Source organism: Bison bison, unplaced genomic scaffold (genome assembly GCF_000754665.1).
Source record: "Bison bison bison isolate TAMUID 2011002044 unplaced genomic scaffold, Bison_UMD1.0 scf7180017864384, whole genome shotgun sequence".
Classification (NCBI taxonomy): Eukaryota; Metazoa; Chordata; class Mammalia; order Artiodactyla; family Bovidae; genus Bison; species Bison bison.
The window spans coordinates 9,561,306-9,585,946 of NW_011494956.1; the positions used below are offsets into that span (position 1 = coordinate 9,561,306).

A 24,641-nucleotide genomic window follows, 5' to 3' on the forward strand; every position below is an offset into this window, starting at 1 on the left:
TTCCTGCACCCCCCTCCCCACCTCCTTGCTGCCCTCTCCGTCCGCAGTCCTTCCATCTCTCCACTTTGCCCCACAGATGACCATCCCACTCGCTTTCACATCGTTTCCCCGATACCTTGCATTTTCTAATCTTTCAGAGTAACCCCTCTGTTTCCCTACTACGGGTCCCCTACTTCCCTTCCACAGCTCAAGAAACAAGAGAAAAAGGGGAAAAAAATTACAAGGGCACTGCCCTTCTGGGATTTAACCACATTCTCAGCTGGTGGCTTTTGTTTTCTTGTCTCACTGGCTTGTAAGGCCCTCGGGGCAGGGACACCACGTCATGCTCGGCGCTGGGGAAGATGGGCAGGACTGTGAGGCCTTAATTAGAGCAAGGCCTCAGACAGGGTAGAAGATTTCAGCAGGCAAAAAAAAAAAAAAAAGGAATTTCAAAATATCTATTTGGCAGCAATGACCACAGGGTAAGGAAGAGGTTTATTTAATCACATAAAGAAAATCATGAAAACTTCACAGCTTTTTATGAACACAGAAAAAAAATATTTATACTGGCATTTGAAAAACAAAATTGAACCAGAAAACAAACTTCCTCCGTAGGCCAAATATAGTGACTGTAGACACAAACGCTAGTCTCGAACCCTGAACTAGAACAGCTGCAGAAGCAAGAAAACCATTAAAGGAAAAGATGCAAAACGAATCACAAGATCAAAAGAGCTATTTTCTGGTCAATGAGATGTTTGGGCCATGGCAGTGTCATGCTGGGCTCACCTAACAAAGATAAGGGCTTTGGCAACTGGTCTTTGATTTACCTGCTTCCCACAGAAGCAGAACAGGGCTTCAAGGAGACCCCCCACGAGCTGTCAGGGAAGGTAAAAAAAGCAGAAACATCTTGCCTGAATCACAAATTCAATTTTTTTGCATTCAAGGACTTCTCAACTTAACATCTGCTCATGAATGCGAAAGAGTGGCAGCCCTTATGGAGGTCACCTGGCAAGGCAGGCAGACCAGCTTGGAGCAGGGCAGCCAGACATACGGTGGCTTATTAGGAGCCAAGACATTTCGGGAAGGTGACCGAGGATAAGACACAGAGTCCCGGGGAAGAACCATCCTTGCCATCGGTTGCAATGCCCCCAAAGTGAAGGCTGACCTCCAGGAAACAGTATAAAAGGCCACTAAGAGAATAGCATGCCATTCATTCATTTCTTTCTGAAACAGAGAGGGCGTACAATGGTACCTGTCCATACAATGCCCTAGCTTTGTACACAAACCTGGACATGAGCTTCATAGGGAGTTTTATGTCACATTTCCATTCTGTTTGGGGGGCAGTGGTCTCTGTCACATAGGAGATGCTCAACAAATATTTGAAGAAGTGAACTGACTTGGTGAAGCCCCCTCCCACTCACCCCTACCCCCACTGATGAACAATAGTCTACTCCAAAGGGCTAGAACATTCTTCAGTGCAGTGGAATGTTTCATGGCTGGTCAAATCCAAACAAAGCGGACTGAGTCAGGCCACTTCTAACTTCTGATAAGCAAAGCCCAATAAATTGTGAATCAATTATAGAAGGGGCTTTTGAAACATTCAGAAGACTTTGAAGGGCCTTGTTTCTAACTTGCAGAGCAAACCTATCCCTTTGTTCTTGGAGCTTCTTTAGCAGACGAACCTAAAAGGCACAAAAGATTTCTGGTTCTGAAGAATTTCCTTAGCATTATTTGTTCAAATAGAGAAACATCAGTCCAAGCAGCAAAGTCTTTAGAAAGCCGCCAACAAACAAGCAAAGAGTTCTGCAGAAACTGAAGCATTTGAGGCGTTAGAGGACAAAGGCAATTTACTGGCAAGATGGGACAGACCCTTCCACTTCTTGCCTTTGAAAAAAAAAAATTAAAGGAAGTGGCTCTCTCAGTGTTTTGCCATGAGTCAAAGTTCTGGAGTTCTTAAGAAAAACAAAGCAAGAGGCTTCCCAGAAATTTCCTCGCTCCAGGATTCCTTTCTTTTGCGGATTTCTTGGGTTAAACTGAACCTGTGCCTGAATTTCACCACCACCTAGGACTGCAATGTTCAGAGCGTCACTGCATCTTTGGAGCAGTGCTGGGGTGAGGCTGGGCCAAAGGCAATGCCTCTGATGGCACCAAGTTCTGGGAATTTGGGAGTCTGGGCCACTGTCTCACTGCAGGGACAGCTAACCTAAGCCAGGCTCAACCCACGAAGTCTCAGACATGACTCTGATACAATGGCAATAACTCATTAGAAAGGAAAGTTTGCGGTCTGAGTATGAACAACTCTCTGCCTGGTAATGCTCTCCATCAGATCTTCACCTGTCTGGATCCATCTCACCATCGAGGTTTTCACCTAAATACCACCTCCTACAATGCTTTGCCTGGCCAACCCTTCTCAAGTGGCTCTTCTCCTCCCAAAAAGATACCCTCGCTTTTTAAAACTTTATCTTCTCTTTCTTACTTGCACTTGTCTTCTATAATTATTTGTTTACATATTTATTTTTGTGCCCCTGGCCCCCCACCCCTCCACCACACTAGGGGTGGGTCTATGAGAGGCAGGCCCAGATCTCTGTTGTTTGTTACTCTATTTCTAGCCTCCGGAATATGACCGGTAGGTAGTAGGTACTCAATATGTGTGTTGAATGTTTAATTACCAAAAAAGCTGTGAAGGATAGCATTTCCCATGGAAAGGAGCTGCTAGAATGAACCATATGGTACCAGGAACTCAAAGGCATCGTGTATCAAAAAGAAAAGTGCTAGATCATTTTCAAGATTCGTCTCCCCATATCAACCAGCCCTAAGATGTGGTCTGGGTACTCAGACCCTCTATGGGGGGAATCCATGGAAATCATTGACGTAGATCAACATCACTGTAGTAGCAAGAGATGCAATCTTGGTATTCTCACCGAGTTAAGGCTTGGGAAAAAAAATCCTATTCTCTAAAATAATAACAATAATAATAATAATATTAGATAATAATGATATATTATTTGATGATAATAATTATCAAATCTTATTATTATTATAAGATTTGAGAATTGTAGACTCCAAATCATTCAGGTAGAAACCCACAGGTTCATCCATTTCGTTTTGGTGGGAGCCAAGCAGTTGTTCGCACATTCTTTCTGTCGCACCTGCCTTGGCCTGCCCAGCGTAAACACCTTAGCCAAAAAGTGTAAATGGGTGGAGCACTGCCTTTTCGACAATGAGCAGGAAAAAGTGTGATTCTCTACAATTGGCATGAAGTGTTTTTGGCTAATTTAGAAAATCCAATGATAATTGTAAATGGGTAAGTTTAGAAAAGCTTTGTGTTTGGTAAACATTTCTGTGAAATATGAAGGCAAAGCATTAAGGCAAAACACACAAAGTAATAAATAATAATTATTCTTCCATTCACTGTTCTATTTATTACAATGACAATAATACAATAAACTTCCCACCCATCTTATTTGGCTTTCAAGCTCCTTGACTTATGTTTCAAATTCTTTTAGGAGAGACCAAGAGCAAAGAATGAAAAATGCCAGAAAAAAAAAACCATGAGGTATGAAAATCTACAAGATGACGCAACCATGCTTGAGTTAAAAACAAAAGGATCGACATTTTACAGAGAAGTAATACACTGTTCAATCTCTCTGGCATTCAGTTGGAGGGTAAAACAATTCCATTGAATCCATCTAATCTTGTGATTAAGATTCAAATGGTTTCAAAATGATTAATTTGTACCAGCCTATCAAAATAGAAGACATTGAGTTGTAATCTTTCTGAACAGCAATAGTGTTTTAATTACAAATGCCAGGCTCATTATTTTCTCAAGAGCAAATGACGATTAGCCTAGTCCTACTGCAACTGTTAATGCTGCTGATGCTAAAATAAATAGGCAATATGGAATCAGGGCTCTGACATTTCCCTTCAGTTTATGATCTTCTGATTGATGCTATATGCAAAATGTACTTAGTCATTTTAAGTCACAGGCAAGCAGGAAAATGGCTCCCAAACAGCAAAAAAAAAAAAAAAAGAAAAGGAGGGGGAAAAAAAGATGTTACAGGAAGAATATTTCACGGCAAGCCCACAGAACAAAATCACTGTGAGCTGAATCGTGTTCTAATACAATTGAACCAGAGAAAAGCTCCAAGCAAGATATTTAAGTTGGCCTCAAAACAACAACAACACAACAACAACAAATCTTTAGTCCACTAGAGGTTTGATTTTACAGACAGTGCTTTGGGATATTAGACAAACTGCTAGGATAAAGCAACTATTTACACAGATGGTTGTGCATTTCAACGTTCTGCACGTTGGAGCAAACCTCAGGGAGGTTTTGGGTTTAGCAGCATCTTCCTCCTAACACACCTACAAAGACATTTCTCACAGAGACTCAGTATGCACTTATTGTGGGGGTGGGCTCAGGTTTGGGTCCGTCTCTACCGATAGCTCAGAGGTTACCTATGGAGGGATCAGGCAGAACAAGAGCATAAGCGTTTTCTGATTCTGAGAATTTCTGAGATACCTTTTGTTTCAGTGGCGCTGGTGAACTCGTGATAATGAAACTACACCTTTGCACACAAGCCTTGACCAGCATTCTGGAGCACGTTACAAAGAAAAAACCTTAATTTTGAAAGTACTGAGCACAAAGGAGGAAAGAAAAAGCTCTTACTATGCAAGGTTTCTCTCTATGTACAGAATTATGGCTTAATTTTTAAGGCATGAAGACCGCATTTTAAAACGTCTAAAACCAGTTCAGACTCTCCAAGAGAGGAAAAGAACTGCACAATTTTCATGAAACATTTGGTTTTTCTTAAGACAATCTTTTGCATATCTGTTACTGCATTTTTAAATAAGATGTGGTTACTAAGGAAACAAGTTCTGGCCCAGTGTTAATTTGAAACCAAAATATATTTGAGAAGTTAAGCTCAAAGGAAAGAACCCATGAAATAATTTTGAAAAGTGCCAGAATTTGGTACTTACAGAACCACAGCTGTATGGTCTGCAATGAACCATTCTAGGGGCTCTTTTATTCAGTGAAGCTCTCTTTCTTCTAACAGAGTCATCTATATTTAATATTTCCCCCTTTAAAAATTATAATTCCTTGTCTCCCCAAATAACAGATATATAAATAATGAACTTATTCTTGTGTATCATTTAAAATTGATTTTGGAAGCATCTAAGTTTTTATTTTCATCTTTCATATAACACGTTTAAAGACCGCTTCTTAAAATTTAAATATTTTAAATGTTTCTTATTAAGCTTGTTTGCGCTGTTCAAAATTATCTCCAGAAACCCATTTATTTTTAGTTTCAAGCTAACATGGAGCTGAATCCACAGACTTTTCAAAAAATTCTTTTGTTGTCTGATGGCGCCACACCTATCATATATATGATTTTTTAAAAGGAATCATCTCACTTTTATAGCAGAATCATCTTAGAAGTTTATAAAAGTTATGTATTTATATAGAATCTAAATAGGAAAGGCCATCCAAGTGAATACCCCCACCTCACAATTACAACTGTCTTATTTAATTTTTGTTTTAAAAGTCATATTTTAATCTAATATTCTTGCTACATGGCTCAAAAAAAATCTATAAAACATGCAAATTTCAACCTACCTGTATTGTATCACTTAATGCAGTGCTAGCATGACAAGACACTCAGCCATTTTTATGTAAAGCGATGGAGACCCACTGATTTCTCCGTCTTCTTGCTCTCAAGTTTTAGATGCAATTGTCACACACACACAAAACCATACGCAGAACAGCTTGAATGTACTGTGATCACGAGAACTGAATTTATCAACAGGAAAACAGGTTTGAAAAAACAAGTTTCTCATCCAAGGTTTCTCTGAGGCTGCAACCAAGGAGGTAGTGTGTTGAATTTTTTTCCCTTCCTCCTCTGAGAGTTCAAAGCCCGGAGCTGACCACTGCAAAGGCCACTGTCACATTTGCTGAAAATCAAACCACTGATACCAGCACTGAAAATACGAATTCAAGAACCAAGTTGCTTGCACACCATGGAGTGCATCAGAGTTAAAAATAGATTCCACCTTGCCTTCTACCTGCATAATAAACATGTAAGTTTCAAGTGTTTAATTTGATATTCACATTAATTAACAATACAACATACATTATTTAAAAGACAGCAAATGCAAGAAGAAAGGGGAGACACCATCTGGTAGCAGAGTTTAGTTGTTGTTTTTGTTTTTAGGGTTGTTGTTTTTTTTTTGGCTTTGTTAAAAAAAAAAAAAAGGTAAAAATCTATTTTGAATGTGATGAAAAGCAAACATCCAGAAGCAAATGAATCGGAACTGAAAGGTGATGCTGAAATAGCTAAGGCTGTAATGAGGCAAAAACAAGTCTTCGCTACCAGATGATATGGCATCCCGAGCATTTACATACTCACATCTGAAATACTAGGCAACGTGTAATGAATTCTCTACACAGCATGCACACACAGCACAAGCACGGCTAATCCTGCCTGCCATCTTAGCTCACAGAAGCCAGATACGCACTGCATGCAGCACACGAGCTCTGGGGAAGGAGGAGGCAGGGGACAGCTCACCTTAAATGCGGTATCTGATTAATGTTGTAAGTGACATTGCATATCAGCCTCAGAGTCTTGGTTCAACTGAGTAGGAGGGAACAAAGAAAAATGTCATCAACTGGTGATGCAAGATGAGCCCAATCACTAAACACTGTTTAGCAAACTCCAAATTCTGCAACCAGGCAGTAGAAGGCATTTCATACAGTTCAGCAGAGCTGCTGCACAATGACTGGGTCCTTCTGCTTCTGAGAATCAAACGGTCCTTTTTGCTAAGGAAGAAAATAAGCTGGAACGAACACTGTCATATCTTCTTCTTGAAGAAAGCTTTCAATACAGTATGTATCTGGCTCGGGATGCATTTTATAGACTGTTGATTTCATAGAATTGCTAGCAAACAACAACAACAAAAACAAACCTTTTAAAGCTATTGTAAAGTAAAGAGTCATAGCATTTCTAGACTATTTTTCAGAATCCTAACTGGTGCCGGCAGGCTTGTAGAAGAATGCATGATCAGCTGTCTGTATCCGTGCTATAACCTCTAACCACAAGTCGTGTAAATGTATTCAGCTAAATGTATCTGCAGTACAGAACAGCAGATAGCTCCTCATCAGAATGGTATGAAAATGTGAATGAATTTGCTTAAACTTAGAAGCAGAATAAAAGCAGTTACAGAAAGATAAATTAATGCTGAGTTCCTTTGGATGTCTAGCTGACCATCATGAACAATAAAAGCTGTCCTTAGGACACTGACCTAAATAATGTTAAGTCTTGCAACAGCATACTGTACTTGCTCAGAATCTGGGAAATGTAAAATGATTTTTCTCCTTTTCCCCCCTCCAAAAGCTAAATTGTCGAGTAACAAGCCATTCACAGGAATGCCAAGAGGCTTTGTGTGTATGTATCATGCAAACTGTAAGGGAAGAAATGGTGTTGAGCTGACATTCGATGTTTCTTTGTTTTACTTTGAGGCTTATCTTAGCTATGCTCCCACGATGACATTGACATCATGGAGGTCAGAGCTGACACTGGGGTGCTATCCGTTTTATGAGTGAAATGTTTTCCGAAAATTAAATCTCATCTACTCAAACACCGAATTTCATGTCTTCTTCAATATCCCCTCCCTAACCCCGCTGCTCAAGATTGATGGGCTTTACTTTGGCTGTATGTAATAAATCGGAATCACCTTCCGTAGAGGCTCTGATACATAATCGTAGGAATTAAATTTTTAAAGAAAAAAACCTTCAAGAATCCTTAGGCATTCCCTTTCAGTCTTTCATATCAACACACACACACAATTGAAGCTCAAATTGCAGTGAAATGTTTAACATGTGGAACAAAAAATGTGGAAAGAGCTGCTTATTCAGGATTTTGAAGAAATGCCTAATAAGCAAAGACTGTTTTGCTACAAAACCAGTGTCACCATGTTCCCAAAGAGAGGAAAACAGCATAGCCTGCTAGAAAAATTTCCTCCAGATCCTGCCGGCAGGTAAAAAATCAGAAAAGCATTTCATTTATCATGCTGTAAAAAACATGAAGTCTTTTATTTTTAAGGAAATAGACCAGATTCTTTTCTACTCTTTCTTCAGCTACAAAGAAACCATACCCACCCCCACCCTTAGATCCTGGATGTAAGCCAACATTTTCATAAAATGCTATGAGACTGATTTTGGGTATATAATACTATGTTTTTTCTTCCTCATATTTCTCCAAAAGTCTTTAATTGCCTATTACATCACTAAATATGCTAACGTTCATTAATTTCAACATGTGCAAAAATGAATCCATCTTTTCTGGGGTTGCCTCTATTTTCTGTAAGGACTGACTGCAAATAATCAGATCAGCAAAACATTCCAGTCCCCTAGAATTTTTTTAAAGGAGAAAATGTATTTGAACATCTTAACCTAGGTACTAGGTTTCACTATCAGATCCTTTGTTTCTAACTCTCGTTCTGTCTCCTTCCACAGCACCCAAGCGATTTTTAGCTCAATGTATGGAAAGTGCCCAACCTACCTCTAACCTGTACTCTGAGTTGGGCTGGACAGATGGTCGGTCATACCTGAACCACACTGAGTCCTCTTCTCTTTGGAGCACATTTCTCTCCCACAACTATTCCAGAAATAAACGTGGCTTTAACGGAAATAGTAGCTTCTGGTCTAATACCAATGGTGGAGCCATCTTCCCCACCCCCACAGCATTGCTCTATGAGCTCTGGTTAGCACTGACAGCGACAGAAAATTAGAATGGAGTGTCCTTAGGCTAATTCCTTCTTTACTATGGCAGTTGAGAATTAGAGAGACTATAGCGCTCAGTTACAAGGTACCAGTTTAATGTATGGTCATCTATAAAGCAGAGTCCTGGGAGTGGGGTTGGAGGAGGTTGAACTGAAAACCTAGGCATGTGATGCTCTTGGTGTCTGTCCAGATATTCCTCAGCAATAACTCAGACATTCACATTAAAATACTCACAAATTATCATGGAAGCTAAATACACACAATATGGAATCTACTCTGGACACACAAAATGAAGTCGCTGCCTCCTCTGCCTGAGACAATAAATGACAGTGACAAGGACAGTAATCCACACCAGGTCCCACAAGAGGAGTGCACAGCGTCACATCCACTTTGTAGGGGCAGGGTGGTGAAGATGGGCAGGTCCCTGACTGCTGCTCGGAAGCCAGGTGCCAGGGCAGGCGGTTTCCAAACCTCCCTGTGGGGTTCTCTGTCTACTCTTTTGTCAAAACGAGTCTAAACCATGTATTGGTTTATTTTGTGAAGTTCCAAAACATTCAACGAACAAATGTGGCTCGTTTACCAAACCTGCTTGTATTAAACAAATTTGAACTGTAGTTGAGAGCACCTAGATGGATGAGCTTGTTTAGACAGACGTTCTCAACCAGTAAATCCTGTTTTGCACTTAAAAAAAAAAAAAAAAAAAACACATGCTCATGCCCAAATTACTTAAGCTTTGTCGTGATTACAAGTGGCAAGGGTATGCGCTCACTTATGATTTTTAAAAATTGCCTGCTTGTCAACCTCCTCGGGGCATAGGCACAAATGTTCGTTTATCAGACAAATGCCTTTTCCATGATGAAAATTTTAACCTCTTTTTGCCACTTTGATGAGTCAAGCACAAGGAACCCAAAATAATCTGGCAGCAGCAGGCTGGAGAAGGACAGAGCTAACAGTAAGGGGTGCCTCTTTCACTTTGATTAATGCCCTTACTTGCTTACAGTCTCCTTCTACAGTCTGAGTTCATTTTATTTTCAGTCCTGTGGGTTCAAGTCAAATTGCATGACTTATGCAAAGTACATAATTCAAGTATGAACAAAGCTTGACTCTCTGTTTAAAAAAAACAAAACATAAAGTCAAGGCACTGAGTCCCAGAGGAATCCTTCGTTTATAAACATTTGGATTGGTTTGCACATTTCTTCGCTCCATTCACTGCATTAAAAACTACAGCTGGTTTCCGTTTATACCTAATATAGATATTCAGCATTTGTGGGTAAATTTGTTACCAGGTTCAGCTATTCTAATCTCAATTTTTAAAAATAAAATGTTTACCAGATGTAACATTTCTGCTTAAGTTCTTAGAATTTAAACGTTTTTATGAGGTTGCTTTTTACATTTGTTTGTAGGATGTTCACAGAAGCAACATAGTGACAATTTACCAATGACTAAAAATGCCTTTGGATGCTATTTTAGCCTAAATTCTTAGGAAAGTCCAGTGCTACTTTAAACATCTACATTTTGCCTAAAGATGTAGGTGGGAACTTCTGCTTTCTAACTAAGTCTATAGTAGCTACCATTTATTGAAAACCTACAACGTACTCAATATTTTAGCTTCCCTGGTAGCTCAGCTGGTAAAGAATCCACCTGCAATGCAGGAGACCCTGGTTCTATTCCTGGGTCGGGAAGATCCCTGGAGAAGGGATAGGCTACCCACTCCAGTATTCATGGATTTCCCTGGTGGCTCAGATGGTAAAGAATCCGCCCACGTTGCGGGAGACTTCGACTTGGGAAGACCCCCTGAGGAGGGCATGGCAACCCACTCCAGTATTCTTGCCTGGAGAATCCCCATGGACAGAGGAGCCTGGTGGGCTACAGTCCATGAGGTCACAAAGAGTCAGACATAACTGAGCAACTAAGCACAGCACATATTATTTAATTCTCACCCAATGCCATTTCCTTCTCCAGGGGATCTTCCCGACCCGGGGATTGAACCCAGGTCTCCCGCATTGTAGACAGACGCTTTACCATCTGAGCCAACAGGAATAATCCTGCAAGATGAATTATCATCACCTTTAGGTGAGGAACTAATTGAGATTACCAGTCACACACAGCAGAGTTAGGATTCAAACCAAGTCCAGTTGATTCCAAAGTCTGGGTCTTTCCACCAATCTAAGGAGGATAAAACCTGCTTCATCCACACTCTGCCCTGATGTGAGAATCTTCTTACTGCGCAGACTTGCGGTAGAGAAGACTTCCACTCCCTGGAGCCAGGATCATCCCTGTTGAGATGAAACAGTTTCAACTCTCCAGGCTCTGGGAACCGTGGGGACCAACGGCAGACAGTTTGGACCAGCAAGTGGAAAAGAATAAGAGAAGAGGAATTAACTGGACTGTGTTGGAAAGTTAAGGGTAGAAACCAGGATAACAATTTTGGTCAGAGATTTGTCATCATTTGGAAATGTTTTATCAGGCGAAATCAGTGGAAAAGCTTATGTATCCATCTGAACAAACTACTTCACCTAATGAAGTCCCGTCTTTCTGTGGTACAGATGAGGAAACCAAGGTTATGAGAGAGATGGTCATTGGCCCAAGATCACACACTTAATAAGTGAGTTTACTCATTTCCTATATTAAAATTTTTCTACAAGCCTGCATTTGTGGATAAATCTGTTATCTGGTTGTTAGATGGTCCTAATCTAAATTATCAAAGAAAAATCAGTATAACAATCAAGATGGACCTGGTTTCTACTCACAAATAGTATTTCTGTCCTAAACAGATAACGTAAGTCTGTATGATGAGTTCCTTCCCCAAAAATATTTTATTTTTTAAAAGATTTTTTTTTTGATGCAGACCATTGTTAAAGTCTTTATTGAATTTTTTACAATATTGCTCCCATTTTATGTTTTGGTTTTTTGGCTGTGTGGCATATGGGATCTTAACCCCTGGCCAGGGATTGAACCTACACCCTCTGCATCAGAAGGTGAAGTCCCAGCCACTGGACCACCAGGGAGGTCTCCCTAACACATTTTTAAAACGAACTTTTGAATAGGAAATTTTGCTCAACCAAGTTTAGTGTTTCAAGTGCATCATTTTAACAATTACCTCTTTATGTGGACATCTGCTTTTACCCCCATTTAACATCCCCTCCAGCTCTGAAGGTTTGGGATTCTAAAAAATCCAGCCTAGCTTGCTTCCTAGGTTGGTTAGGCCAAGAGCTGCACTCTGAGCCTCCTGCTTTCAGGTTATATGGCCAGTTGACTGTCTCGCTCATTGGCAGTAATTCTAGATGGCAACCAGAGAGTTTGGAAACAGGGTTTTCTAATCAACTCTATGAGCTCTAGCCTGCTTGGGATAGAAATATAAGAGGACGATTATCTCTCTCAACCCTCCTAAAGCAGTAGAACAAAGGGTTAGATAAATGGACGAGCATGATGAGTTTGAGCTCCCAGAAGCCTGCTCCAGTTCTTTTGTTGCTATTGTTCAGCCACTCAGTTGTCTTTGACTCTCTGCGATGCCATAGTCAGCAGCATGTTAGGCTTCCCTGTCCTTAAGCATCTCCCGGAGTTTGCTCAAGACATGAGCTTTCTCACTTTCATCCATCAGCATCTGTATAATATGTGGACAAGGAGCACAGATTTGATGGCAAGGAGCCCTGGGGACCAAACTGAGGTTACCCTCAAGGAAAGGGCTGCAGGGAGAAGGGAATGTGAACCATGGGGCTTTAGACTGAGACAAAGTGGTGACTGACTTTGTGTTTCCAGGGAGACTGTGGTAGACAACGTCCCCCTTCACCCTCATCCAGCTCAGACTCTCCTGTGGGAATACTGTCAGCAGGGCTCACCATCATTTTCAATATCGCAAACTCAGCTCTAGCAGGAGATTGCCCCTGCTTTCACTGTGCAGCGCATTGGAAACGTGGCACTAATAAGCATCTCGCCTGCCCACGAGGCCAAGAGCATTCCTGCATCCTCAGTCGCACATTGGCTTGCAGTCATCACTGTTTGCCACACCCAAGATGGAGAGCAAATGGAACAACAGGGTCTTCTAGATCCTGAACTGACCAAAGACATTCAGCAAGAAGGCCAAATTTCTTCTTTCTAGAGAGATTGGCAACTAGTTTGAAGAGGGAAGGTGGGGATGTAAATGATGGTAGAGAAGGAAGAAATCTTACAGATGGGGAAAATCTATCCTCACATGAGAGGATAATCCTCTCCTTATATCTCTGTGCATCCTGGGCAACAAATATTCCACGACAACCTGGGAACAAAGTCATTTGCTTTTTTTTTTCTCAGATAAATGACTTCGTGTTTCTGAAAGGTCATGACCATCAACCTCTTCTCACCAGAGCAGCTTAACAAACCTCAGTGAATCTTTACTTCCTTTGCACTAAAGATAAAAGCACAGTAGTTTTTGTTGTATTGAACTATCTGCCTTTACTCATGTCTCTGGCTGGCACCCTGTGAGACCTGTGTCTCTCCTATGGCAAACAGAGCATTGCCTAATGCGATGGAGGGACTTCTACGGGTAGGCTCTTAATTGACCAACACCAAATTAGGGGTCCTTTCTCTGCTCCACTCCCAGTGGAATCCTCAGCTTTATCTCCTGAAACCACTTCCTAAAATGAGAAAACTTGTTCCATGAGTTAAGGAAGGGATCTGGGGACTAAAAATACCTATGGAAGTCTTTCAAGTTCTTAATCACTTGTTTACCAAGGTGAGGGGCGGGGGGACAAGTTGTCTGGCGAGCGGACCACAGGCTATGTTTACATCTGTCCCTCCTAGAACAGGGAAAGGGGAGACAGAAATTAAGAGAGGCCTGATGACAACACCACAGCCTCCAAAATGTGCCTCAACATTTCCCCATGCTGTCAGTGGCAGAGCCCATTACACAGAATTACAGGATGGGCAAGGCACATGGGAAGGTGTCATCTGGACCTTTCTTGAAGGGAGGAGAAAATCAGATTCAGGGAGTGTGATATCTGAAGACCTCAGCAACCAGGATAAAAGCCAGATTCCTAAATTACGAGTATTCTGCTCTTTGTAGTTCAACACACTGGCTCAACTAATTAAAAAAAAAATCCACCTTTCACTTGAGCGGATGCCTCAAAAATGATTATAGAATAAGTGAGTTAACAAATAGATTCCAGTATAGAGGGTTTTAACTTCTTTCCCAATTCCTCCCAGAAGAAAATGTTTAGCTATTTAACTTTTTTAAAGCTCAACAGAACATAATTTGAAGCAAAAATAGTAAATATCAGCCAAAATTATCACCTGAGACCCAGTATCATTTGAGAAGTATCAAGAGAAGCAGACTTGATTGCTATATTAAGTCAATCAGATTAAGTTCAGCCAGCTGAAGTAGCCTTTATCCTATTTGGTTTGCAAAGAAAAAAAAAAAATCTCATGAGTTAGCATTAGCAGCTAAAAATAAGTTGCAGGTTTCATTTTCCGTTGTTCAGTACAGTTTTGAAACCAAAAGGTGCAAAACTAGGAGATTCACCAACGCCTACTGAAGATCAACAACTCAAATAGTCAGTCCCCTTTTGGGCACAGCGTCCTGATTACAACTCACAGCCAGGCCTGAGACACGTACACTTGGGCCCCTCTCCCCATGGTCTCTTGAGATGACTGCCCCTAATAAATAAGATGCGGCAGGAAATTAGGGGCTGAGGCCAGTCCTGGGGGGGGACAGTGGCTTGTGTGTGTTTCTTGTCATATCCGGATAGAATGCCACATAGACAGCAGCCCCATAGGCACAGCTTTGATCTTAGATGGCGCTGGGGACCCCTCCACAGAACAACTGAGTAAATAATGCTAGAATTTCACTTGGATGAGGCCCTGAAGGTAATGAGCACAGCGGGGAGGCCTTGACCTAAATGCCCCAGGACCTTGTGCAATTCCCTACTGCGAACCCCGGCAGCTCACGATAAGTTTAATTTCAAAACTGTCTTCCCAGGGCCAAGTCTGGCAAAAAGGTGTTTGACAGAGGCGCAAATGCTTCAGAGGGAAGGCAGCCATCGCAGGCTGGGGCGTTCAGCTGTGGCACGGGGCCCGGAGAGAGCAGAGCTGGTGAGAGTGGTGGGGGGCGGGGGACGCGCAGAGAAGGGTTAATCTCCTTCCATTAGAGGAGGGGCCCTTTGGTGGAGGTGAAGAGAATAATCTGTATGAAGAGCAGGGAAGATAAAGAGCCATTCCAGAGAAGAAATTACTGTGCTGGGGCTGGAAGGATGATTCGTCCTAGAGTTTCACCGTGAGACCGTTTCTTAGATCTGAGTCTTCACCTCGCTTTGAAGTTACAGCCTCAGGGTGGGGGAAGGGGGGATCGTCACACGTAGCCCTGCAAGACTTGAGCTTCGATTGCATCTGAGATGGGCCAACTCTGACTGATTTCGAGATGCAGAGGGTGAGGCCGCCTTAGAAGCCGAACCATAAATTAGCAATAAACAATGGGAGTTGCTCACAACAGAGAAGCCAGTGGCTGCATCCCCCTTTCTTGGGGGTGAGGAGCAACCTCTCTCTTTAATTAAACTTAAACTTTTAAAAAGTTGTTTTTAATAGTTTGGGGGGAACTAGTTTACTATTCACAAGAAGTTGCAAAAACAGTACAGTAGCTGTATGATGTCACCTGTCTTCTCAGAATGACACTATCTTGTATCAATACTACTGTAATACAGTCTCTAAACCAAGAAGGTAATACTAATACCGGTACAACACTGTTAACTTAGGTACAGACTACTACTTCAGATTTTAGCAGTTTTTACATGCACTTGTGTGTGTGTGTGTGTGTCAAGAGTTCCATGAAATGTTATCACATGTGAAGACTGGAGTAGCTGTCAACACAATCCTGATACAAGACCAAACCATCACCACAAAGAAACCCCCTGTGCGACCCCACCGTAGTCACACCTTCCCCCAAGCCTAGCCCCTGGCACTGATCTGTTCTCAGCACTGTAATTTTGCCCCTTTGATAATGTGATATAAATGGAATCTTGCAGTCTGTAACCCTTTAGGACTGACTTTCTCTCACCCAGCAGAATGCCCTTATGAGCCATTCAAGTTGGATGGGTAGATGTGACTTTTTATTGCTGAATAGTATTCCATGATATGAATGTATCAGTTTGTTATCCATTCACCCACTGAAGGGCATTTGGCGGGTATCCAGTTTTAAGCTAGAACAAATAAAAAGGCTATGAATATTCATGTGACTGCTAAGTCGCTTCAGTGAAGTCCAATTCTTTGTGACCCCATGGCTCCTCTGTCAATGGAATTCTCCAGACAAAAATACTAGAGTGGGTTGCCATGCCTCCTCCTCCAGGGGACCTTCCTGACTCAGGGATCAAACCCAAGTCTCATGTCTCCTGAATTGGCAGGCAGGTTCTTGACCATTATTGCCACCTGGAAGCCCCATTTGTGAAGGTACTTAGGTTCATTTGTGTAAACCTAAGTTATCATTTCTCTTCTGTAAATATCCAAGAGTGGGAATATATGGTATATATATGCTAACCTTTATTAAAAACTATCAAACTCTTTCAGAGTGTTGTACCATTTATACTCCCACCAGCAATGTATGAGTGATCCATTTTCTCTATATCCTCACCAGCATTTGGTAACATCAGTTTTTTGTTTTTGTTTTTTTTTAATTTTAGCCATCCTGATAGACTCATCGGGGCTCATTTTGATGGTCCCCAGTCAAGATGGCAGTCACTTGTGGGGCCTCCAAAGCTTGACTGGTGTGGCTTCAGGTTTCTCTCACTGTTCCAGCTTTCCAAATACTGTCTACATAGCAATGTGCTGTTTGGCATTTTGATGATGGAAAATGAGGCTCTTGATATAGGGTGAGGCCTCAGGTTTGTCCAGTTGCTCCTGACATCAGTAGTAGGACTTCACCATCTGGGAATGTTGGGTTTCTTTAAGGCAGTATTTCTTGGCCCAGCAGGCAGACTTGATACTGGTGACATTCACTCCCGTGGAGTAATATGAAGGCCATGCTATAACAGCCATGAGGTGGGGACAGACTTTGCCTGGACTGGGGTCTTCCTGAAGCTTTAGCCAGAGACTGTGTAAGTGCTTTTTATTCCTAAAGTTAGTACCTTATTAGCACGGGGTGGTGGGATGGTGGTGGGACATAAAGTCAGCACAGACAGGTAAGGACGGGATCACCAGTGGCACCTGTCAGGTGTCAGAGGCCCCACTGAACACTTCTTGCCCTTGGCCCCTCTACTCTGTTGACTGCTCAAGACTCTCCTGCAGCATGAGGACACCTTGTCTGGATGGCATGGACCTCTGATTTCTACCTCCTGGGAGTTAGATTTGAGGCAATGTGTCACCACCACAGGGAGCTTCGCAACCTAGGGATCCAGGTCCTGCAAGCAAATAGAATTCCATCTGAGTAGCAGAAGGTGCCTCAGCCAAGGAAGGTGTTCAGATGACCAGGGAATCGGGCTTTGAAAAGGGCCAACCCCATGGGGATGACTCAAACAGCCCCAGCCATGTCTGGAAAGTCATCCTCCATCTGTTGTACGCCTGATTCAAGGGAGGCTGTGAACCTTCCCAGAACCCATACCCATCAAGACCCTGCTTCCGCAGGTTTGGCCAGGAGGTCAAGAATCAGGAGGGCAGTGATCCTGCATGAGGACAGCCGAGAGATAATGGAGACCCTGCACAGAAGCAGGGAAGCTTGGTGATCCTAGGTAGATTCCCTCATGCTTCTGTATGGAAGACAGATGCTGTAAAGGTTCTCCTCTGAGTTCCTCTAGGTTCTGGCTCTTGTGCTTTACCTGGTGCATTCACAGGAGATGCATGTGAACTTGGACATGGAGGAATCTAGATGGTGTCTTACAGAACCTGATCCTGAACTGGGGACTGTTGGGGGCTGAACAGTCTCTGGAAGCTGAACTTGAGGCTGAACCTGAAAGCCAAATGATGAGATGGTGGTCTGATGACTTTGAGAAGAGTTATGCAGATGGGATGGATAGTCACACTTCCTCTTAGAAGGTGGTGAGAATTTTAGAATTTGGTTGTTGTTTATTCACTATGTTCTCTCATTTTCCAGGTTTCCATTCTTGGGGACCTTTTCTCTAACTCACTGCTCCATTTGGCCATGTGCTCTTACTTACCTCCCATCAGAAGGCAGCCAAGCACATAGCACCTTTCAGATACAATGAGGTAGGTGGAGACGGGGGCAGTACCTCACCTGACCATGAATTTGGGTAATGAGACTCCATCCTTAAGGCTGAACCACGGCAGCGCCCCTCAGCTCTGGCTTTGGCTTTTCCACTCATGACTCCCGTGACCTAACATTTGCCCACAGTGTAAATCTTGCTCTGTCCCTGCTCTGTTCTCTTGGCTTCTGACTCTGGACCCCACCTCCTACTTGGCTCTTACGGCCTGGATCCACACGGCTGCCCTATGTCTTCCTCGGACTAAGTGTTATTATCTCGGTGCTCAGAGCACAGGGTAGTCTCTTACAGTGTCCCTCACAGGGTCTGGGCTGCCCACACGTATCCTGAGATATGCCCTGCCTATCAGAAGGCAGATACACATTCTCTGGTAGAACCAGGGGCTCACTTTAGGAGTCAGTCTTCTCACAGTGCCTTGTCTCTACTAATGTACCAGAGAAGAACAAATCTGACTCCATATTGGAGCTATTCCTCCAGCTCTAACCCTTGCACTCTGTTGCCTGTGCTTAGGCATGCTGGCTCAACACTTTGTGAAAAAGAATGCTGCCAGTAGTCCAAAATGTACATGATATCCCATTCTCAAGACTGTGACCTTTAAAAGTATAACACTTCTCCATTCATATAGAGATAAAAAGTTGCATAACAGAGCATAACATTTGTCTTGCTGGAGGTTTATAGGAACATTGTGACCAGATCTATGTAGAAGGCTGTAAGAACAAAGGATTCCAACATCTAGATGTTTGCAACAACCAGTCAAATCTGTTCCTGTTTTAGTATAAAAGAAGCCTGAACTCTAACTTGGGTAAGATGGTTGCTGGCTTTCTGCATAAAGTTGGTATTTTTTGACCCAACAACTTGTCTCTCAATTTATTGTCCTGTTGCGCAGTAAGCAGTACAAGCTAGGACTTAGTGATGCTACTCAGAGGTTGGGTGGATCCAGGCCCTTTGTCACTCAAGTTCTAGTTCTTCCTCTGCCACTAGATCTCTGCGTAACAACCACAAGTGAGTGAATCAACTATTCTGTGGCTCAGTTATCTTATACTTACAGTAAAGTTTCCAGACTCCCTAGCTGATAAACTTTCAACTGTATCATATCACGATTAAGGAGAAATCTAAAATTCAGAAGCCAAAAAACACCTTTAAGTTAAATTCTAGTTTGGATGTACTAGCTTACAGTTCCTTGACTTTTTTCTGTCTAGTAAGTATTGCTGAAAAATGAGTGTTTATTAAATTGAACACAATATTATCAATAATCCTCAGGCCTTAATGTGCATAGGGACTGAGAGGGTATATTAAAATACATATTCCTAGACCCTGTCCTCAGAGCTTTCCATGCCACTGGGGCCTAGGAACATGCATTTTAACATGAGAAACTGAAGGGGACTTAGATTTTGAAATAGACATTGGTGACTTTTCAGGGGCTGACTTACGCATTAGGAACTTTAAAAATAGGCCATTTGACCTACTGATTCAATTCTAGGAATTTTCCCTTAGATGTCCACCAAGATTTATTTATAAGAATGTTTTTACGTTTATAATAGCAGAACACTAGAGGCAATAAAAATGTACACAAAAAAGAATGGATAAATTAAGACATATCCATGCAATGGAAACACAGCCATTAAAAATAAAAATTTCAAAAGATCATCTAGTGACTTGGAAAAATGTTTACAACATAATGTTAAGTGGGGTGAAATCATTTAGTGACTTGGAAAAATGTTTATAACATATATAAAATTTAAAAAGAGGCATATAAAATAGCATTTCAATAATGTTCAAAAGAAGAAAAGAATATATATGAAAAAACTGACAAGAAATACATCAACATGTTAATATTGAATTGTTGGTTGGCTGTTAGATTACTGCAGATTGTTGGTTTCTTCTTGATACTTTTCTTTATTTTCCAGATTTTGCATAGTGACTAGTTATGGCTCTTTTTATTTGAAAAACAATGCTAAATTTTTTTTTTTAAGTAAAGAAAAAGAATTTGACTCATGAGGAATGAAAAGAGAGGGAAGAGAGACCTCTTAGGAGCCTGGTCCAGCCATGGCCTTGCTGCTGTAAGAGGACTTGGAAGACAGACTGAGTCTGGTGCTGGGGTGAATTTTAAGCTACATTCTCTTTTGCAAAGTACCTTGGTATAGTCAATGCCCAGGAATTTGGGTCAACGAGAAAATCCTTTTCACTAGATACTAATTTCTTGCTACACTATAACAGACTATAGGAACAGACTATAGATAACAGACTATAGATAACAGACTATAGGAACAGGGACATGGGAGGGAATTCAGTTTGAACAACATCTTTACTGCTCTTGAGTTGATCTCATGCTTGTTGCCTCTGTGTATAATCCCCGTGGCCTCACCCTAGAGCACCATGCAGACTGACTACACTCTGCTTAGGGGCTCCTGGACAGATGATTGGCTTCATTCCAGCTTGGGAGACTCCACCCAGGGCCAGAGCTTCCATGGAGCTTCCAGCCTTCTTCCATGGAGGCTTTCAAAGCCTCTTCTGGCCAATGCACTGGGAGCCCCATTGAGTGCCAGGAAGCATCCTTTTTTGGCAGACAGATGGCTCAACTTTACTTTCTCTCATGGATCTCAGTGATCCATGAGTCAAACCTGAGTAAGAGTAGAAGATTCTTGGTTAGGCCCCTGGCCTAGGGGGCCTAACCTTTCCAAATGTCCTTGAAATTTTTACACCACATGCTTTGGCTAGTTAGGAAATGGTGCTAAGGATTTCAGGTTCAAGTCAATTTAGAAAGATCAATAAATAAATATGCTTGCAGTATTATTAGCAATATCAAAATCCTAACACCAATACTGATCACAAAGACGGTAATTGTTTTCATCAACACCCTAACTTGCCACATATTTTCCTAAGTTGTCCAAACCATTTCACATATATTACCTTACTTATTCTGACAGAATCTCAGCTTTACACTTTTAAAAATACCATTTTGGAGGTGGGAGGAAGCTATAAAGTTCTGATGAAAACCAGAGGCTTGAGTTAAAAACAAAACCCTGAAGTCTTCAGTGTGGTGTTTTCCAACTGTGTTCTTGACAAGAAGTCAGGGGATTTCAGCATGAGAAATCACGAAGCCCCATTACCATGAATTCTCAGCTTTGGTGACTGTGATGTGGCCTGATTGCAAAATCTTCCAAACAGAACATTCATAATGCTGACCCAGGGCAAGAGGGGGGCGTGTACTTCTGTGCCCTGAAAAGTATAAAACTTTTAACCTGGGGTTAAAAATAATCAACTGGTCCAAGCACTGCCTGCATCAGCAAACTGTGCCCAGACCACAACTGAATCAATAGACATAACCTAAGTTCTGAAAAGACTATGTAGCCTCACATTGAATTGTACTCCTCATATGAATTGGAGAATGGGAAAAAACCCAAACATATTATATATATATTAAACTGAATCACCTTGCTATACACCAGAAACTAACACAACATTGTATAAATCAACTATACTTCATGGCAACCCACTCCAGTACTCTTGCCTAGAAAATTCCATGGATGGAGGAACCTGGTGGGCTACAGCCTACGGGGACACAAAGAGTCGAACATGACTGAGTGACTTCACTCACTTCAACAAAAATTTTTAACTAAAATAAAATATAAAATTATAAGTTAAGGAAGCTCGAGAAAGTCTAACTTTCCCCATAACATCTACTTTGATGCATTTTTGAAAACGTTGAAGGTCAAAGTATTTACAAAGTGTGCTTGTTACCCTTGCCTCACTGGTGGGTCTGTAGTGTTAACCTAGCATGCTGTACCAGCCCGATGAAGGGGTTGTGTTGATGGCAGTGAAATTTTGATTTGGTGGTAGCACATCTCTCTCTGCCACACTAGGCAGCTAGACATTAAAAATCAAGTTGATCCCAGCTCACTCCCTCACTCCTTTGTCAATTCCTGCATCCTTAGTACTTTGAGGAGTCATTCTTACATGGCAGTTGAAGTTAACAATCTGTGACTAACAGTCTCCCCAGTGAATAGACCCTGACTCCTTTTCCTTCTTAACCATGGTCTTGACCCCGCCCTTCCTGGCAGACTCCTTTAGGCTTGGACATGTAGCAATAGATCATTCCCACTCGACGCCAGCTTTTGAAACCTGGTACTTGTTCTCAGCTTACTCCTTGTGGCTGCTCCCTAGTTGCAGGTCCTGGGCTCTCCCAGTTAACTTGGTTTTATCTTTAGTTTTCTCCGCTAACCCAGCCAGCTCTCCACTCAGTAGGTTCTTTTGGGACCCACCAAACCAAGAAAGGCAATGGCAACCCACTCCAGTACTCTTGCCTGGCAAATCCCATGGACGGAGGAGCCTGGTAGGCTGCAGTGGCAGGGGGTCGCTAAGAGTCAGACACAACTGAGCGACTTCACTTTCATGCACTGGAGAAGGAAATGGCAACCCACTTCAGTGTTCTTGGCTGGAGAATCCCAGGGACGGGGGAGCCTGGTGGGCTGCTGTCTATGGCGTCACACAGAATTGGACACAACTGAAGCAACTTAGCAGCAGCAGCAGCAAACCAAAAAAATGGACTTTCAAAGGTTGAAGCATTTTTGCAACAAATCCACTCATTCTTCTATCCCACTCCTCCTGATGTGAGGGACTGGGCGGGGGCGAGGCAGCAGTAATAGGAGATGAGGCCAGGCTCTGAGAGCTGTGTTAAGTCAGTCAGTAGCTGGCCTTCCCACACAATGGACAATGTGTATTCTTCAGGGTGTGGGTGTGAGTGCCAGAAATGTCAAGTCCAGGAGTAAGATATAATCCAAAACCAGAGTGTCTAGCCAGATATTGACAATGAAACTAGAGAAGTAGGTACCAGGCAGCTCAGGCAAGGACTGGAAACCATTTTTATAGTCTGTGTGCTGCTAAAGTGAGCACGTGCAGCCCATTTGTATTGGAGATCTTTACGATGCCTTGAGGCCATCATAGAGGCACCACCATATGGTTTCCGATATTTTCCAGCAAGGGGGATACTGCACCAAGACCAACAATGATGAAAAGACTGCATAACATATAAAATCAGTTCAGGGTTCTTCAAACAGGGCTTATAACCTTACCACTCATGATTGCAGTAAATGTTTTGCAACTTTTCCTGAAAAGAAAACGCTAGAACTATACATCAAATCCTTTGGGTAGAATTAATACCCTCAGCTGGAGCCTTTTTTAGTTTACTTTCACATGTTTCTCTTATAACTTGGTTTCAGGATCCCATCTTGTCAGGAATTTCCCCCTCTACCCCCAATATTAAAAATTATGCCAAGATCTAGAGCAGGGTAGCTTCCCAAAGCCCCCAGGAGCAAACTGAACTATGATCTAAAAAAAAGAAAAGAAAAGAAAAAAAAAGAAAACAACCCACCAAGAGCTTTCCTAGTGACCACTAGGAGAACAGATTCTATTGGACAATTCCTACAAGCATGACAGAGCCAGAATGGTCTTAAACCAAAAGGACCCTGGAGGGGGAAAACGTGGAGGGAAGAATGCCTTTCGTGGTTCACTGGCCACTGGTGGCCTAGTGGTGTTTATGTAAAGGCTCAGCATTAGGACAGACAGAGGCTTCTTGAAAAATCTGCTCCTTGCCCTGCTGCTGCTGCTATGTCACTTTAGTCATGTCCGACTCTGTGCGACCCCATAGACGGCAGCCCACCAGACTTCCCATCCCTGGGATTCTCCAGGCAAGAACACTGGAGTGGGTTGCCATTTCCTTCTCCAATGCATGAAAGTGAAAAGTGAAAGTGAAGTCACTCAGTCGTGTCTGACTCTAGCGACCCCATGGACTGCAGCCCACCAGGCTCCTCCGTCCATGGGATTTTCTAGGCAAAAGTACTGGAGTGGGGTGCCATTGCCTTCTCTGGCTCCTTGCCCACTCCTTACCAAAAAGTGTTAGTTATATTAATATAATTCTAAATATCTGATCTCTTTTTACTTCCCCCACTACTTCATTCTGCTATCTTATTTTTGAGCATCCCTAAGTTCCTCATTATGCCTTGCAGAGCAGACGACCTCTTCGTCAGAAACACTCCAGAGCTGTTACTGGAAAGTGGCTGCCCCCCATCCAGGGACTACATTTCCCAGATGCCTTTGCAGTTAGAAGCTGTCATGTGACTAGAATTTTAGCCAATAGAATGTGAGTAGATGTGTCCTGGCCACTTCTAGGCAGGGGCCATAAAAATCTCCATGTGCACTTTTTCACACTCTTTTTTCCTCCTCCACTGGGAAGTGGAAACAATCCCAGGTGATCTTTAAAACAACATACTGCAGAAGGTGGAGCCTCTCTCAACCTACGTCTCTGAATGAATGTGTGACCTCTATTGTTACGTGACCAAGAAATAAACTTCTATTGTGTTTGAGTCATTATACCTTTTTCAGTCTATTACAGCAATTAGCCTATCTTAACTATTACTATTATCCTCTTTGATACAGCTGTTATTGTTGTATGCAGAAGTCCCCATGCCTTCTTCCCTTTCCCTGTACCTTGCTGCCGCTGCTAAGTTGCTTCAGTCGTGTCCGACTCTGTTTGACCCCACAGACGGCAGTCCATGAGGCTCCCCTGTCCCTGGGATTCTCCAGGCAAGAACACTGGAGTGGGTTGCCATTTCCTTCTCCAATGCATGAAAGTGAAAAGTGAAAGTGAAGTCGCTCAGTCGTGTCCGACTCGTAGGGACCCCACGGACTGTAGCCCACCAGGCTCCTCC

General features: G+C 42.3%; 1 protein-coding gene across 11 annotated transcripts in view; it reads right to left on the reverse strand.

Annotated features, from left to right (window-relative positions):
* ZBTB38 (zinc finger and BTB domain containing 38) overlaps positions 1–24,641 on the reverse strand; it is a 143,020-nt gene that overhangs the window by 52,813 nt on the left and 65,566 nt on the right. For 6 of the 11 annotated variants that reach the window (XR_826898.1, XM_010858189.1, XM_010858190.1 and 3 more), the window contains exons 4-6: positions 10,854–11,034; positions 6,546–6,611; positions 5,597–6,042 (exon numbers count right to left, since the gene is read on the reverse strand). The exons of 1 other annotated variant lie outside the window; for it this stretch is intronic. The gene's annotated coding sequence lies outside the window, so the exon portion shown is untranslated. Of the gene's footprint in view, positions 1–5,596; positions 6,043–6,545; positions 6,612–6,942; positions 10,433–10,853; positions 11,035–24,641 lie in introns of those variants that run through there. 4 more of the 11 variants (XM_010858195.1, XM_010858185.1, XM_010858186.1 and 1 more) reach the window with 4 other exon arrangements.